Here is an 18886-nt window from a genome sequence, read left to right as displayed (position 1 = left end):
TACTGCCCTACTGACACCATTCACTGCTCTACTGACACTGTTCAATGCCCTACTGACAATGTCTACTGCCCTACTGACTCCATGTACTGCTCTACTGACACCGTCCTCTGCCCTACTGACACCATTTACTGCTCTACTGACACTGGCCCCTGCCATACTGACATTTACTGCTCTACTGACACCATTTTCTGCTCTACTGACACTGTCCACTGCCCTACTGACACCATTTACTGCTCTACTGACACTGCCCACTGCTCTACTGACACTGTCCCCTGCCCTACTGACACTGTCCCCTGCCCTACTGACACCATTTACTGCTCTACTGACACTGTCCACTGCCCTACTGACACCATTTACTGCTCTACTGACACTAGCCACTGCCCTACTGACACTGTCCACTGCTCTACTGACACCATTTACTGCTCTACTGACACTGTCCACTGCCCTACTGACACTGTCCACTGCCCTACTGACACCCTTTACTGCTCTACTGACACCATTTATTGCTCTACTGACACCATTTGCTGCTCTACTGACGCTGTCCACTGCTCTACTGATACCATTTACTGCCCTACTGACACCCTTTACTGCTCTACTGACACCATTTTACTGCTTTACTGACACTGTCCTTTGCTCTACTGACACCATTTACTGCCCTACTGACACCATTTACTGCCCTACTGACACTGTCCACTGCCCTACTGACACCATTTACTGCTCTTCTGACACCATTTACTGCTCTACTGACACTGTCCACTGCTCTACTGACACCATTTACTGCCCTACTGACACTGTCCACTGCCCTACTGACACTGTCCACTGCTCTACTGACACTGTTTACTGCTCTACTGACACTGTCCACTGCCCTACTGACACCATTTACTGCTCTGACTCTGCCCACTGCCCTACTGACACCATTTACTGCCCTGCTGACACCATTTACTACCCTACTGACACCAATCACTGCTCTACTGACACTGTCCACTGCCCTACTGACAATGTCCACTGCCCTACTGACTCCATGTACTGCTCTACTGACACCGTCCTCTGCTCTACTGACACCGTCCTCTGCTCTACTGACACCATTTACTGCTCTACTGACACTGTCCTCTGCTCTACTGACACTGTCCACTGCTCTACTGACACTGTCCACTGCTCTACTGACACTGTTTACTGCTCTACTGACACTGTCCACTGCCCTACTGACAGTGTTTACTGCTCTACTGACACCATTTACTGCTCTACTGACACCGTTTACTGCTCTACTGACACCGTTTACTGCTCTACTGAAACTGTTTACTGCTCTACTGACACTGTTTACTGCTCTACTGACACTGTCCACTGCTCTACTGACACTGTCCCCTGCTCTAATGACACCATTTACTGCTCTACTGACACTTTTTTCTGCTCTACTGACACTGTCCACAGCCCTACTGACACCATTTACTACTCTACAGACACTGTCCACTGCTCTACTGACACTGTCCACTGCCCTACTGACACCATTTACTGCCCTACTGACACCATTCACTGCTCTGCTGATACTGTCCACGGCCCTACTGACAATGTCCACTGACCTACTGACTTCACTTCCTCCCTGCCTGTGTATACAATACACAGTGGGAGGAAGCTTCTCATTCGCCAGCAGCTATCGCGAGGGGATGGCCAGAAACCAACAGTCATCCCCTCATCCCGGATCGCTCCTGAAGCGAAACGGACCGCCGCATCCAGCGGGAGGGGGTCTGATCGGACCCCACACCCGCTGGAAGGCAAGCACGTACATGTACGTGCTTGTGCCTGTACATGCCATTGTGATGACGTACAACTGTATGCGGCGGTCGTTAAGTGGTTAAGGTAGGCTATTTTCACTGACATTTCTTTTATTAATCGATTCATATTTTATGGGTACACTAAATGCTTTTGTTTCATTTAATCATACCCATTTAAGTCTGTTAATGCAATTTGGCTATAGCAACTGTTCACTGTAGCACACTTCATTACTACTGTTTTTGGGTAACTCAAGGTATTTTACAATCCTATAGCGTGTACTACAAAAATTGCCGTGCACCGTGAAAATGTTCGGGTTTGGCTTGAAAAAAAGGTGGCAACCCTAATCTCACCCAGTATCTCTATCTATCTCACCCAGTACCTCTATCTATCTCACCAGTATATCTATCTCACCCAGTATCTCTATCTATCTCACCCAGTACCTCTATCTATCTCACCAGTATATCTATCTCACCAGTATATCTATCTCACCCAGTATCTCTATCTATCTCACCCAGTATATCTATCTATCTATCTCACCCAGTATATCTTTCTATCTATCTCACCCAGTATATCTATCTATCTATCTATCTATCTATCTATCTATCTATCTATCTATCTATCTATCTATCTTTCTTTCCCAGTATCTCTATCTCACCCAGTATCTCTATCTCACCCAGTATATCTACCTATCTATCTTACCCAGTATCTCTCTCTATCTCACCCAGTCTATCTATCTATCTATCTATCTATCTATCTATCTATCTATCTATCTATCTATCTATCTATCTATCTCACCCAGTATATCTATCTATCTCACCCAGTATATCTATCTATCTATCTATCTATCGATCTATCTATCTCACCCAGTATATCTGTATATTTATCTATCTCACCCAGTATCTCTATCTCACCCAGTATCTCTATCTCACCCAGTATCTCTATCTCACCCAATATATCTATTTCACCCAGTATACCTACCTATCTATCTCACCCAGTATCTCTATCTATCTCACCCAGTAAATCTGTATATTTATCTATTTCACCCAGTATATCTATCTATCTATCTATCTATCTATCTATATATCTATCTATCTCACCCAGTATGTCTATCGCACCCACCCAGTATATCTATCTATCTATCTACCTACCTATCTATCTCACTCAGTATATCTTTCTATCTATCGCACCAAGTCTATCTATCTATCTATCTATCTATCTATCTTGCATAGTATCTCTATCTCACCCTGTATCTCTATCTATCTCACCCTGTATCTCTATCTATCTCACCCTGTATCTCTATCTATATCACCCTGTATCTCTATCTATCTCACCCGCCCAGTATCTCTATCTCACCCGCCCAGTATCTCTATCTATCTTTCTATCTATATATCTATCTCACCCAGTATCTTTCTCTCACCCAGTATCTCTCTCTCACCCAGTATCTCTCTCTCACTCAGTATATCTGTATATCTATCTATCGCACCCAGTATCTCTATCTATCGCACCCAGTATCTCTATCTATCGCACCCACCAGTATATCTATCTCACCCACCCAGTATCTCTATCTATCTATCTATTTATCTCACCCAGTATATCTGTATATTTATCTATCTCACCCAGTATCTCTATCTTTCTCACCCAGTAAATCTGTATATTTATCTATCTCACCTAGTATATCTATATATCGCACCCAGTATATCTATCTCACCCAGTATATCTATCTCACCCATTATATCTGTATTTATCTATCTCACCCAGTATCTCTATCTATTGCACCCAGTCTATCTATCTATCTATCTATCTCACCCACCCAGTATATCTATCTCACCAAAAAATAAAGCTGCACTAAAACTTATAAAGTGAAAAACTAAAAACGTGATATTGTGACATATTAGATCTTAATATCACATACTAAACAATGTGTGTACCAAAAATTGTGCAAAAATTATTCAAAATTAAAACACATAAAAAACACATTAAAAAAAGTCCAGGGGGAAGAGAAACGCCAAGAAATAAATGAATTCAGTCCATTGAAGTGACTCTTTAAAACACCCTTTAGATGTATAGCAGGTGCGCCCAAAGAGAGAGTTCTATCCACCACCGAATTCAGTAAGGCTTACCAGCTGACAAGATCTCTTTTTAGGGAGATCATACAGGCTTGAAAACAAAACGATCACTCCTGATCTCTCCAATGGGTTCTGCTGGCATCTCCAACTCCTATGGCTTCTTGTTAGAGCGTCTTTTAGTAGTCAGCACCATTGTTAGGCTCTGGACACTTTCACCCGAGGACTACACATTGACACTCCAGTGATTAGCGCCACCTGCTGGGTCACCCACCCAGTATATCTATCTCACCCACCCAGTATGTCTATCTATCGCACCCACCAGTATATCTATCTCACCCACCGAGTATATCTATCTATCTATCTATCTATTTATCTATCCATCTCACCCAGTATATCTGTATTTTTATCTATCTCACCCAGTATCTCTATCTCACCCAATATATATATTTCACCCAGTATACCTACCTATCTATCTCACCTAGAAATCTGTATATTTATCTATCTCACCCAGTATATCTATCTATCGCACCCAGTATATCTGTATATTTATCTATCTATCTATCTATCTATCTATCTATCTATCTATCTATCTATCTATCTATCTATCTATCTATCTATCTATCTATCTCACCCACCCAGTATATCTATCTCACCCACCCAGTATATCTATCTCACCCACCCAGTATCTTTATCGCACCCAGTATCTCTATCTATCTCACCCAGTAAATCTGTATATTAATCTATCTCACCCAGTATCTCTATCTCACCCACCAAGTGTCTCTATCTATCGCACCCAGTATCTCTATCTATCGCACCCAACAGTATATCTATCTATCTATCTATCTCACCCAGTATATCTATCTATCTATCTCACCCAGTATATCTATCTATCTATCTATCTATCTATCTATCTATCTATCTATCTATCTATCTATCTATCTATCTATCTATCTATCTCAGTATATCTATCTATTTATCTATCTATCTCACCCAGTATCTCTATCTCACCCAATATACCGTATTTGCCGGTGTATAAGGCGACCCGGCATATAAGACGACCCCCTAATCTTACAGGACAAAAATGCTTTTAAATCTGTACTTACCGTATAAGACGACCCGGCTTTCGAGGCTTCCGAGGCTTCATATTTCTTCCTTCTTCCTGCATTTGCTGGAGCCAATCACAGCGAGCGATGTATTCTATTAATGAATACAAAGCCTGCTTGGATTGGCAGAGGCTGTAACATCATCAGCCCGCGCCGCTCTGACTCTCCAAGCCAATCAGAGCAGGCTACAGAGTAGCCTGCTCGGATTGGCAGAGGTCGTTACTCCAATCCGAGCAGGCTTTGTATTCCTTTGAATACATCGCTCACCAGGATTGGCTCAGCGGTATATACTGTATGTACCCGAAGCTACATACAGTATTACCGAACACCCAGCCGGCATCCGAGGAGCTGACCCGGCGTATAAGATGACCCCTGCTTTTTGGCCAATTTTTTTACGTGTAAAAGGTCGTCTTATACGCCGGAAAATACGGTATCTATTTCACCCAGTATACCTACCTATCTATCTCACCCAGTATCTCTATCTATCTCACCCAGTAAATCTGTATATTTATCTATCTCACCCAGTATACCTATCTATCGCACCCAGTATTTCTATCTATCTCACCCAGTATATATCTATCTATCTATCTCACCCACCCAGTATCTTTATCGCACCCAGTATCTCTATCTCACCCAGTAACTCTTTTAGACCCAATATCTCTTTCTCTCCCAGAATAATATACGAGTTATTGAGTCCTAAAATAATATACGAGTTACTGAGTCCTAGAATAATATACAAAGTACTAGAATAATATAGGAGTTACTGAGTCCTAGAATAATATAGGAGTTACTGAGTCCTAGAATAATCTATAAGTTACTAATTCCTAGAATAATATATGAGTTACTGAGTCCTAGAATAATATACGAGTTACTGAGTACTAGAATAATATATGAAGTACTAGAATAATATACAAGTTCCTGAGTCCTAGAATAATATACAAGTTACAGAGTCCTAGAATAATATATGAAGTACTAGAATAATTACCGAGTTACTGATTCCTAGAATAATATATTAGTTACTGTGTCATAGAATATTATACGAGTTACTGAGTCCAAGATTAATATACCAAATCCTAGAATATTATACGAGTTACTGAGTCCTAGAATAATATACGAAGTCCTAGAATAATATACAATGCACTAGAATAATATAGGAGTTACTGATGTGCTAGAATAACATAGGAGTTACTGAGTCCTAGAATATTATACTAGTTACTGAGTACTAGAATAATATATGAAGTACTACAATAATATGAGTTACTGAGTCGTAGAATATTATACGAGTTACTGCGTCCTAGAATAATATATAAGTTACTGAGTCCTAGAATAATATATGAGTTACTGAGTCCTAGAATAATATACGAGTTACTGAGTCCTAGAATAATATATGTTACTGAGTCCTAGAATAATATATGAGTTACTGAGTCCTAGAATAATATATGAGTTACTGCGTCCTAGAATAATATATAAGTTACTGAGTCCTAGAATAATATACGAGTTACTGAGTCCTAGAATAATATACGAGTTACTGAGTACTAGAATAATATATGAAGTACTAGAAAAATATCCGAGTTACTGAGTCGTAGAATAATATATGAGTTACTGAGTCCTAGAATATTATACGAGTTACCGAGTCCAAGATTAATATACGAAATCCTAGAATAATATACAAGTTACTGAGTCCTAGAATAATATACGAGTTACTGAGTCCTAGAATAATATACAAAGTCCTAGAATAATATACGAGTTACTGAGTCCTAAAATAATATACGAGTTACTGAGTCCTAGAATAATATACAAAGTCCTAGAATAATATACAGGTTAATGAGTCCTAGAATAATATACAAGGTACTAGAATCATATACAAAGTTGTAGAATGATATACGAGTTACTGAGTCCTAGAATAATATATGAAGTACTAGAACAATTACCGAGTTACTGAGTCCTAGAATAATATATGAGTTACTGAGTCCTAGAATAATATATGAGTTACTGTGTCATAGAATATTATACGAGTTACTGAGTCCTAGAATAATATATGAGTTACTGAGTCGTAGAATATTATATGAGTTACCGAGTCCAAGATTAATATACCAAATCCTAGAATAATATACAAGTTACTGAGTCCTAGAATAATATACAAAGTCCTAGAATAATATACAATGCACTAGAATAATATAGGAGTTACTGAGTCCTAGAATAATATACGAGTTACTGAGTCCTAGAATAATATACGAGTTACTGAGTCCTAGAATAATATATGAGTTACTGAGTCGTAGAATATTATATGAGTTACCGAGTCCAAGATTAATATACGAAATCCTAGAATAATATACAAGTTACTGAGTCCTAGAATAACATACAAAGTACTAGAATAATATACGAGTTACTGAGTCCTAGAATAATATACAAAGTCCTAGAATAATATACGAGTTAATGAGTCCTAGAATAATATACAAGGTACTAGAATAATATAGGAGTTACTGAGTCCTAGAATCATATAAAAATTTGTAGAATGATATACGAGTTACTGAGTCCTAGAATAATATATAAGTTACTGAGTCCTAGAATCATATACAAAGTTCTACAATGATATACGAGTTACCGAGTTCTAGAATAATATACGAGTTACTGAGTCCAAGAATAATATACGAAGTCCTAGAATAATATACGAGTTACGGAGTCCTAGAATAATATACAAAGTCCTAGAATAATTTACGAGTTAATGAGTCCTAGAATAATATACAAGGTACTAGAATAATATAGGAGTTACTGAGTCCTAGAATCATATAAAAAGTTGTAGAATGATATACGAGTTACTGAGTCCTAGAATAATATATAAGTTACTGAGTCCTAGAATAATATATGAAGTCCTACAATAATATATGAAGTCCTAGAATAATATACGAAGGACTAGAATAATATAGGAGTTACTGAGTCCTAGAATAATATACGAGTAACTGAGTACTAGAATAACATATGAAGTACTAGAAAAATATCCGAGTTACTGAGTCCTAGAATAATATATGAGTTACTGCATCCTAGAATAATATACGAGTTACTGAGTCCTAAAATAATATGATTTACTGAGTCCTAGAATAATATACGAGTTACCGAGTTCTAGAATAATATACGAGTTACCAAGTCCTAGAATAATATATGAGTTACTGAGTCCAAGAATAATATATGAAGTCCTAGAATAAAATACGAAGTCCTAGAATAATATACGAGTTACTGAGTCCTAAAATAATATACGAGTTACTAAGTCCTAGAATAATATACAAAGTCCTAGAATAATATACGAGTTAATGAGTCCTAGAATAATATATGACTTACAGAGTCCTAGAATAATATATGACTTACTGAGTCCTAGAATAATATATGACTTACTGAGTCCTAGAATAATATATGACTTACTGAGTCCTAGAATAATATATTATTCTAGGACTCGGGAACTACAAAATTATTCTAGTACTTCGTATAAGAGTTACTGAGTCCTAGAATAATATACGAGTTACTGAGTACTAGAATAATATATGAAGTACTAGAAAAATATCCGAGTTACTGAGTGCTAGAATAATATATGAGTTACTGAGTCGTAGAATATTATATGAGTTACCGAGTCCAAGATTAATATACGAAATCCTAGAATAATATACAAGTTACTGAGTCCTAGAATAACATACAAAGTACTGGAATAATATAGGAGTTACTGAGTCCTAGAATCATATACAAAGTTCTACAATGATATACGAGTTACCGAGTTCTAGAATAATATAGGAGTTACTGAGTCCTAGAATAATATACAAAGTCCTAGAATAATATAGGAGTTAATGAGTCCTAGAATAATATACAAGGTACTAGAATAATATAGGAGTTACTGAGTCCTAGAATCATATAAAAAGTTGTAGAATGATATACGAGTTACTGATTCCTAGAATAATATATAAGTTACTGAGTCCTAGAATAATATATGAAGTCCTAGAATAATATACGAAGGACTAGAATAATATAGGAGTTACTGAGTCCTAGAATAATGTACGAGTAACTGAGTACTAGAATAACATATGAAGTACTAGAAAAATATCCGAGTTACTGAGTCCTAGAATAATATATGAGTTACTGCATCCTAGAATAATATACGAGTTACTGAGTTCTAGAATAATATGATTTACTGAGTCCTAGAATAATATACGAGTTACCGAGTTCTAGAATAATATACGAGTTACCAAGTCCTAGAATAATATATGAGTTACTGAGTCCAAGAATAATATATGAAGTCCTAGAATAATATACGAGTTACTGAGTCCTAAAATAATATACGAGTTACTAAGTCCTAGAATAATATACAAAGTCCTAGAATAATATACGAGTTAATGAGTCCTAGAATAATATATGACTTACAGAGTCCTAGAATAATATATGACTTACTGAGTCCTAGAATAATATATGACTTACTGAGTCCTAGAATAATATATGACTTACTGAGTCCTAGAATAATATAGTATTCTAGGACTCGGGAACTACAAAATTATTCTAGTACTTCGTATAAGAGTTACTGAGTCTTAGAATAATATACGAGTTACTGAGTACTAGAATAATATATGAAGTACTAGAAAAATATCCGAGTTACTGAGTCCTAGAATAATATACGAGTTACTAAGTCCTAGAATAATATACAAAGTCCTAGAATAATATACGAGTTAATGAGTCCTAGAATAATATATGACTTACAGAGTCCTAGAATAATATATGACTTACTGAGTCCTAGAATAATATATGACTTACTGAGTCCTAGAATAATATATGACTTACTGAGTCCTAGAATAATATATTATTCTAGGACTCGGGAACTACAAAATTATTCTAGTACTTCGTATAAGAGTTACTGAGTCCTAGAATAATATACGAGTTACTGAGTACTAGAATAATATATGAAGTACTAGAAAAATATCCGAGTTACTGAGTGCTAGAATAATATATGAGTTACTGAGTCGTAGAATATTATATGAGTTACCGAGTCCAAGATTAATATACGAAATCCTAGAATAATATACAAGTTACTGAGTCCTAGAATAACATACAAAGTACTGGAATAATATAGGAGTTACTGAGTCCTAGAATCATATACAAAGTTCTACAATGATATACGAGTTACCGAGTTCTAGAATAATATAGGAGTTACTGAGTCCTAGAATAATATACAAAGTCCTAGAATAATATAGGAGTTAATGAGTCCTAGAATAATATACAAGGTACTAGAATAATATAGGAGTTACTGAGTCCTAGAATCATATAAAAAGTTGTAGAATGATATACGAGTTACTGATTCCTAGAATAATATATAAGTTACTGAGTCCTAGAATAATATATGAAGTCCTAGAATAATATACGAAGGACTAGAATAATATAGGAGTTACTGAGTCCTAGAATAATGTACGAGTAACTGAGTACTAGAATAACATATGAAGTACTAGAAAAATATCCGAGTTACTGAGTCCTAGAATAATATATGAGTTACTGCATCCTAGAATAATATACGAGTTACTGAGTTCTAGAATAATATGATTTACTGAGTCCTAGAATAATATACGAGTTACCGAGTTCTAGAATAATATACGAGTTACCAAGTCCTAGAATAATATATGAGTTACTGAGTCCAAGAATAATATATGAAGTCCTAGAATAATATACGAGTTACTGAGTCCTAAAATAATATACGAGTTACTAAGTCCTAGAATAATATACAAAGTCCTAGAATAATATACGAGTTAATGAGTCCTAGAATAATATATGACTTACAGAGTCCTAGAATAATATATGACTTACTGAGTCCTAGAATAATATATGACTTACTGAGTCCTAGAATAATATATGACTTACTGAGTCCTAGAATAATATAGTATTCTAGGACTCGGGAACTACAAAATTATTCTAGTACTTCGTATAAGAGTTACTGAGTCTTAGAATAATATACGAGTTACTGAGTACTAGAATAATATATGAAGTACTAGAAAAATATCCGAGTTACTGAGTCCTAGAATAATATATGAGTTACTGAGTCGTAGAATATAATACAAGTTACCGAGTCCAAGATTAATATACGAAATCCTAGAATAATATACAAGTTACTGAGTCCTAGAATAATATAGGAGTTACTGAGTCCTAGAATCATATACAAAGTTCTACAATGATATACGAGTTACCGAGTTCTAGAATAATATACGAGTTACCGAGTTCTAGAATAATATACGAGTTACTGAGTCCTAGAATAATATACAAAGTCCTAGAATAATATAGGAGTTAATGAGTCCTAGAATAATATACAAGGTACTAGAATAATATAGGAGTTACTGAGTCCTAGAATCATATACAAAGTCCTAGAATAAAATACGAAGGACTAGAATAATATAGGAGTTACTGAGTCCTAGAATAATATACGAGTAACTGAGTACTAGAATAACATATGAAGTACTAGAAAAATATCCGAGTTACTGAGTCCTAGAATAATATATGAGTTACTGCATCCTAGAATAATATACGAGTTACTGAGTACTAGAATAATATACGAGTTACTGAGCCCTAGAATAATATACGAAGTACGAGAAAAATATACGAAGTACGAGAATAATATACAAGTTACTGAGTCCTAGAATAATATGAATTACTGAGTCCTAGAATAATATACAAAGTTCTACAATGATATACGAGTTACCGAGTTCTAGAATAATATACGAGTTACTGAGTCCAAGAATAATATACAAAGTCCTAGAATAATATACGAGTTACTGAGTCCTAAAATAATATACAAGGTACTAGAATAATATAGGAGTTACTGAGTCCTAGAATCATATACAAAGTTGTAGAATGATATACGAGTACCTGAGTCCTAGAATAATATATGAAGTACTAGAATAATATATGAGTTACTGAGTCCTAGAATAATATATGAGTTACTGAGTCCTAGAATAATATATGAGTTACTGTGTCATAGAATATTATACGAGTTACTGAGTTCAAGATTAATATACCAAATCCTAGAATAATATACAAGTTACTGAGTCCTAGAATAATATACGAAGTCCTAGAATAATATACAATGCACTAGAATAATATAGGAGTTACTGAGTGCTAGAATAATATAGGAGTTACTGAGTCCTAGAATAATGTACTAGTTACTCAGTTCTAGAATAATATATGAAGTACTAGAATAATATGAGTTACTGAGTCGTAGAATATTATACGAGTTACTGCATCCTAGAATAATATACGAGTTACTGAGTCCTAGAATAATATACGAGTTACTGAGTCCTAGAATAATATGAGTTACTGAGTCCTAGAATATTATATGAGTTACCGAGCCCAAGATTAATATACGAAATCCTAGAATAATATACAAGTTACTGAGTCCTAGAATAACATACAAAGTACTAGAATAATATAGGAGTTACTGAGTCCTAGAATCATATACAAAGTTCTACAATGATATACGAGTTACTGAGTTTTAGAATAATATACGAGTTACTGAGTCCAAGAATAATATACAAAGTCCTAGAATAATATACCAGTTACTGAATCCTAGAATAATATACAAAGTCCTAGAATAATATACGAGTTAATGAGTCCTAGAATAGTATACAAGGTACTAGAATAATATAGGAGTTACTGAGTCCTAGAATCATATAAAAAGTTGTAGAATGATATACGAGTTACTGAGTCCTAGAATAATATATAAGTTATTGAGTCCTAGAATAATATATGAAGTCCTAGAATAATATATGAAGTCCTAGAATAATATACGAAGGACTAGAATAATATAGGAGTTACTGAGTCCTAGAATAATATACGAGTAACTGAGTACTAGAATAACATATGAAGTACTAGAAAAATATCCGAGTTACTGAGTCCTAGAATAATATATGAGTTACTGCATCCTAGAATAATATACGAGTTACTGAGTCCTAGAATAATATGATTTACTGAGTCCTAGAATAATATACGAGTTACCGAGTTCTAGAATAATATACGAGTTACCAAGTCCTAGAATAATATATGAGTTACTGAGTCCAAGAATAATATATGAAGTCCTAAAATAATATACGAGTTACTGAGTCCTAAAATAATATACGAGTTACTAAGTCCTAGAATAATATACAAAGTCCTAGAATAATATACGAGTTAATGAGTCCTAGAATAATATATGACTTACAGAGTCCTAGAATAATATATGACTTACTGAGTCCTAGAATAATATATGACTTACTGAGTCCTAGAATAATATATGACTTACTGAGTCCAAGAATAATATATTATTCTAGGACTCGGGAACTACAAAATTATTCTAGTACTTCGTATAAGAGTTACTGAGTCCTAGAATAATATACGAGTTACTGAGTACTAGAATAATATATGAAGTAGTAGAAAACTATCCGAGTTACTGAGTCCTAGAATAATATATGAGTTACTGAGTCGTAGAATATTATACGAGTTACCGAGTCCAAGATTAATATACGAAATCCTAGAGTAATATACAAGTTACTGAGTCCTAGAATAATATATGACTTACTGAGTCCTAGAATAATATATTATTCTAGGACTCGGGAACTGCAAAATTATTCTAGTACTTCGTATAAGAGTTACTGAGTCCTAGAATAATATACGAGTTACTGAGTACTAGAATAATATATGAAGTACTAGAAAAATATCCGAGTTACTGAGTCCTAGAATAATATATGAGTTACTGAGTCGTAGAATATTATACGAGTTACCGAGTCCAAGATTAATATACGAAATCCTATAATAATATACAAGTTACTGAGTCCTAGAATAATATACAAAGTACTAGAATAATATAGGAGTTACTGAGTCCTAGAATCATATACAAAGTTCTACAATGATATACGAGTTACCGAGTTCTAGAATAATATACGAGTTACCGAGTTCTAGAATAATATACGAGTTACTGAGTCCAAGAATAATATACAAAGTCCTAGAATAATATACAAGTTACTGAGCCCTAAAATAATATACGAGTTACTGAGTCCTAGAATAATATACAAAGTCCTAGAATAATATACGAGTTAATGAGTCCTAGAATAATATACAAGGTACTAGAATAATATAGGAGTTACTGAGTCCTAGAATCATATACAAAGTTGTAGAATGATATACGAGTTACTGAGTCCTATAATAATATATAAGTTACTGAGTCCTAGAATAATATACGAAGTCCTAGAATAAAATACGAAGGACTAGAATAATATAGGAGTTACTGAGTCCTAGAATAATATACAAGTAACTGAGTACTAGAATAACATATGAAGTACTAGAAAAATATCTGAGTTACTGAGTCCTAGAATAATATATGAGTTACTGCGTCCTAGAATAATATACGAGTTACTGAGTACTAGAATAATATACGAGTTACTGAGCCCTAGAATAATATACGAAGTCCTAGAATAATATACGAAGTACGAGAATAATATACAAGTTACTGTGTCCTAGAATAATATGAATTACTGAGTCCTAGAATAATATACGAGTTACCGAGTTCTAGAATAATATACGAGTTACTAAGTCCTAGAATAATATATGAGTTACTGGGTCCAAGAATAATATATGAAGTCCTAGAATAATATGCGAGTTACTAAATCCTAAAATAATATACGAGTTACTAAGTCCTAGAATAATATACAAAGTAATAGAATAATAAACGAGTTAATGAGTCCTAGAATAATATATGAGTTACAGAGTCCGAGAATAATATATGACTTACTGAGTCCTAGAATAATATATGACTTACTGAGTCCTAGAATAATATATAACTTACTGAGTCCTAGAATAATATATGACTTACTGAGTCCTAGAAAAATATCCGAGTTACTGAGTACTAGAATAATATATGAAGTACTAGAAAAATATCCGAGTTACTGAGTCCTAGAATAATATATGAGTTACTGAGTCATAGAATATTATACGAGTTACTGAGTCCAAGATTAATGTACGAAATCTTAGAATAATATACAAGTTACTGACTCCTAGAATAATATATGAGTTACTGAGTCCTAGAATAATATACGAAGTCCTATAATAATATACGAGTTAATGAGTACTAAAATAATATATGAAGTACTAGAAATATACGAGTTACTGAGTTCTAGAATAATATACGAGTTACCGAGTTCTAGAATAATATACAAGTTACCGAGTCCTAGAATAATATATGAGTTACAGAGTCCTAGAATAATATATGACTTACTGAGTCCTAGAATAATACACAAAGTCCTAAAATAATATACGAGTTACTAAGTCCTAGAATAATATACAAAGTAATAGAATAATATACGAGTTAATGAGTCCTAGAATAATATATGAGTTACAGAGTCCGAGAATAATATATAACTTACTGAGTCCTAGAATAATATATGACTTACTGAGTCCTAGAAAAATATACGAGTTACTGAGTACTAGAATAATATATGAAGTACTAGAAAAATATCCGAGTTACTGAGTCCTAGAATAATATTACTGAGTCATAGAATATTATACGAGTTACTGAGTCCAAGATTAATATACGAAATCTTAGAATAATATACAAGTTACTGACTCCTAGAATAATATATGAGTTACTGAGTCCTAGAATAATATACGAAGTCCTATAATAATATACGAGTTAATGAGTACTAAAATAATATATGAAGTACTAGAAATATACGAGTTACCGAGTTCTAGAATAATATACGAGTTACCGAGTTCTAGAATAATATACAAGTTACCGAATCCTAGAATAATATATGAGTTACAGAGTCCTAGAATAATATATGACTTACTGAGTCCTAGAATAATACACAAATTCCTAGAATAATATACGAGTTTCTGAGTCCTAGAATAACATAAAAAGTACTAGAATAATATACGAGTTACTGAGTACTAGAATAATATATGAAGTACTAGAATAATATCTGAGTTTCTGAGTCCTAGAATAATATACAATTTACTGAATCCTAGAATAATATACAAATTGCTAGAATAATATAGGAGTTACTGAGTCCTAGAATCATATACAAAGTTCTATAATGATATACGAGTTACTGAGTTATAGAATAATATACGAGTTACCGAGTTCTAGAATAATATGCGAGTTACCGAGTTCTAGAATAATATATGAGTTACTGAGTCCAAGAATAATATACGAAGTCCAAGCCCCCGTACACACGGTAGGACATTCCGATGGACAAAGTCAGATAGGACCGTGTTGTCGGATAATCCGTGTGTGGTCTCCATCGGACTGTTTCCGTCGGAGTATCCGACGGACCACGTTTTCCAACTTGGCTATAAAATTTTCCGACAACATGCTCCGATCAGACATAGTCCGATCATGTGTAGCCTACTCTGACGGACAAGGTGCCACGCATGCTCACAATCAAATTCGGATACGGAAGCGCTCGCTCAGGTAAAACTACCGCTCGTAATCGATATAGCACATTCGTCACGCTGCAATGTTAAAAATTCTTTCATGCAGCGCATTCTCTTGTTCTTTACAATGCTGCAAGAATGAACTAGTTAGATGCTCATATTCACACACACTTCTCCCGAACGTATTTCTTTATTTTTTTACTCATTTCAGCAATACAATATTTTAAATCGTCACATCTACACAATCTTTTTTTTTTTTTTTTTGTGGTTGTTTTTTTTTAATCAACATCTCCTTTTTTGACAGTTTGATCATCTTTGCATTTTTTTGGGTGTGTTTTGTGTGTCAACTTACCACAACACCATTTTTTTTTTGTTTTTCTTTTTTAATCTACAGGAGGTTGTTGGCGCCCCTTGTTATTCAATTCACTTTGTGTTTTTGAAATGTACCTGCCTGCTCACAAATAAACTGTCCTTATTGAAGTAAAAGGCATACGCAAGTATTTCTTCAAACAAAAAACCTTTATTTAGGTGTCAAACAACTAAAGAGGGAGGCAGCGCTGGAGAAACTTGTCAATTTGGCGAAGCCTTTGGCCCCCGGGCAGACATGAACTAATTCGAAAATGCAAATTGGTGGCCTGAGGAGTACATATCTCAGGGAGAGAAGTCTGGTCTAGAAGTCCTCGAGATCAGGAAGAGCAGATGTCATCTATGTCCCCAGGATGTGGTTCTACAAGAGGCTGCATCTTCTGTGAGACCAGAATGAACCCAGGCCATTACTCTCTCGTCTTCCTTGGGCACTTTCCTCCAGGCTTCCTTCCAGGCTGTGTCTCGGCTCCTGTAGTTATGGCAGGAGGAGGAGGGCGATGGTCGACCTCCTGGCTGTCACTTGCCACAGCCTCCCCCCGGCTGAGGTCTTCCTGTGTATGAAAATGGGACGTAGTTTTAGTTTTTTGCTCATCAATCACACCATTTTGTGCTCATGACTGTTGCAAATTGAATGTTACCAAATAGAACAGACTATCATTCTGAGCCCAGCATCTGGATCTCCTGATCTCCTGATCTCAGGGAATCCTGGTGCTTCTTTCGCTCCCTGAGATATGTACTCTTCATGGCACCAATTTAGGCCATCACATAGGTCATGTATGCCGTGGGGACCATGATCTTCACCAAAGCAAGAAGTTTCTCCAGCGCTGCCTTCCTCTTTCTTCGGTCATTATAAAATAGGTTGTTCATCTGCCACAGGCAAGGCAGCTCCCTGAACAGTTCGATGAATAGCCCCATAAAATTGGAGTTTTTGAAGGGATCCATCTTGTCTGCAAGACACAACACAAGACAAACCCTAAAATACTAATAATGCAATGCTAAACCCTCCTAATCTTGTCCCAACATCTTGTCACAGATCGTACGTACAACACACGCGTGCTGCGTTTTATATACAGTGCGCATGCATGAAACTCCGCCCACCCCTGACGTTCTTTCTAGACTATTCCCCGCCCCTTCTCTTATGGCGCAGTGGGGAGAGCACATGGCGGAGAGAACGCAGGTGCGCAATCAGAGTTCCACTAACGAGGAGGAGGACGAGGAAAGCCCGGAGCCTGAAACGTCCCAATCCTGGAGGAGAAGATTTAAGGCCTCAAATATGTCTTTTGGAGAGATGTTGGAGATGGTGGACATATTGAAGAGGAATGACTATGATGGGAAGTATGGACCTCACCCAAACCCAGATAGTTACAAAAAAGTTACCGAAAATAATGTTTTTGATACACCCAATATGTTGGTTTGTTGTAAAACCCTTTTCTAAACGCACATGTGAATGTGTTTTGATTAAAAAGTTAAATTATCAACAATGTGTGGCTTCCTTTTTCAATGCGCAAAGGCAGTATTTGGAGTAAAATTTTTGTTTTTGGTGACAATGGGTGTTATTTACTAAAGGCAACTCCACTTTGCACTCCAAGTGCAGTTTCAGGTGCACTTTTGCAGTACACTTGTAGTGCATAGTGGATGTGCCTTTAGTAAATAACACCCACAGTGATGTGTAAATTTCCCCAATCAGGCCATTTTCCTGACCACATATTTCTGCCATGGTGCTGAAAATGAGCAATATTTTTGTCAGTAATGCACTACATACATTAGCAACAAAAACAAGGTGTGAGTTTAGCAGACCCACAACATAATAAGATTATCTGAAGAAGAGACTGTCACCTCATCTCGCTCAGAACTTGGGTTTGCACTGTTGTAGAAAAGGGCCCAACAAAAAAAAGCAAAAATACCTAGGAGACAGCTAAAACCAAGCCAAGCAGTAAATGAAAACAAAGATTATTGTAGTTTCAAAGAAAAATGTATTAAAAAATGCCTCTCAGACATTGTCTGGCATATCAATGGCCCCCCTACCCACAAAGTACTCCATGTATTGGGTTCTGACTTCGCGGGTGCTTTGGGGGGGGCACAGCCAGGACGAGCAGCTTCAAGGGATGTGAGATTCTCATTTTCAGGCAAGTCTACATCTGGGCCAACTGAGACCACATAGTTAGC

Source organism: Lithobates pipiens, unplaced genomic scaffold (assembly GCF_037356315.1).
Source record: "Lithobates pipiens isolate NorthernLeopardFrog02 unplaced genomic scaffold, aLitPip1_a1.2 Scaffold_8, whole genome shotgun sequence".
In the NCBI taxonomy this organism is placed as follows: domain Eukaryota; kingdom Metazoa; phylum Chordata; class Amphibia; order Anura; family Ranidae; genus Lithobates; species Lithobates pipiens.
This window is presented reverse-complemented; position numbering follows the sequence as displayed.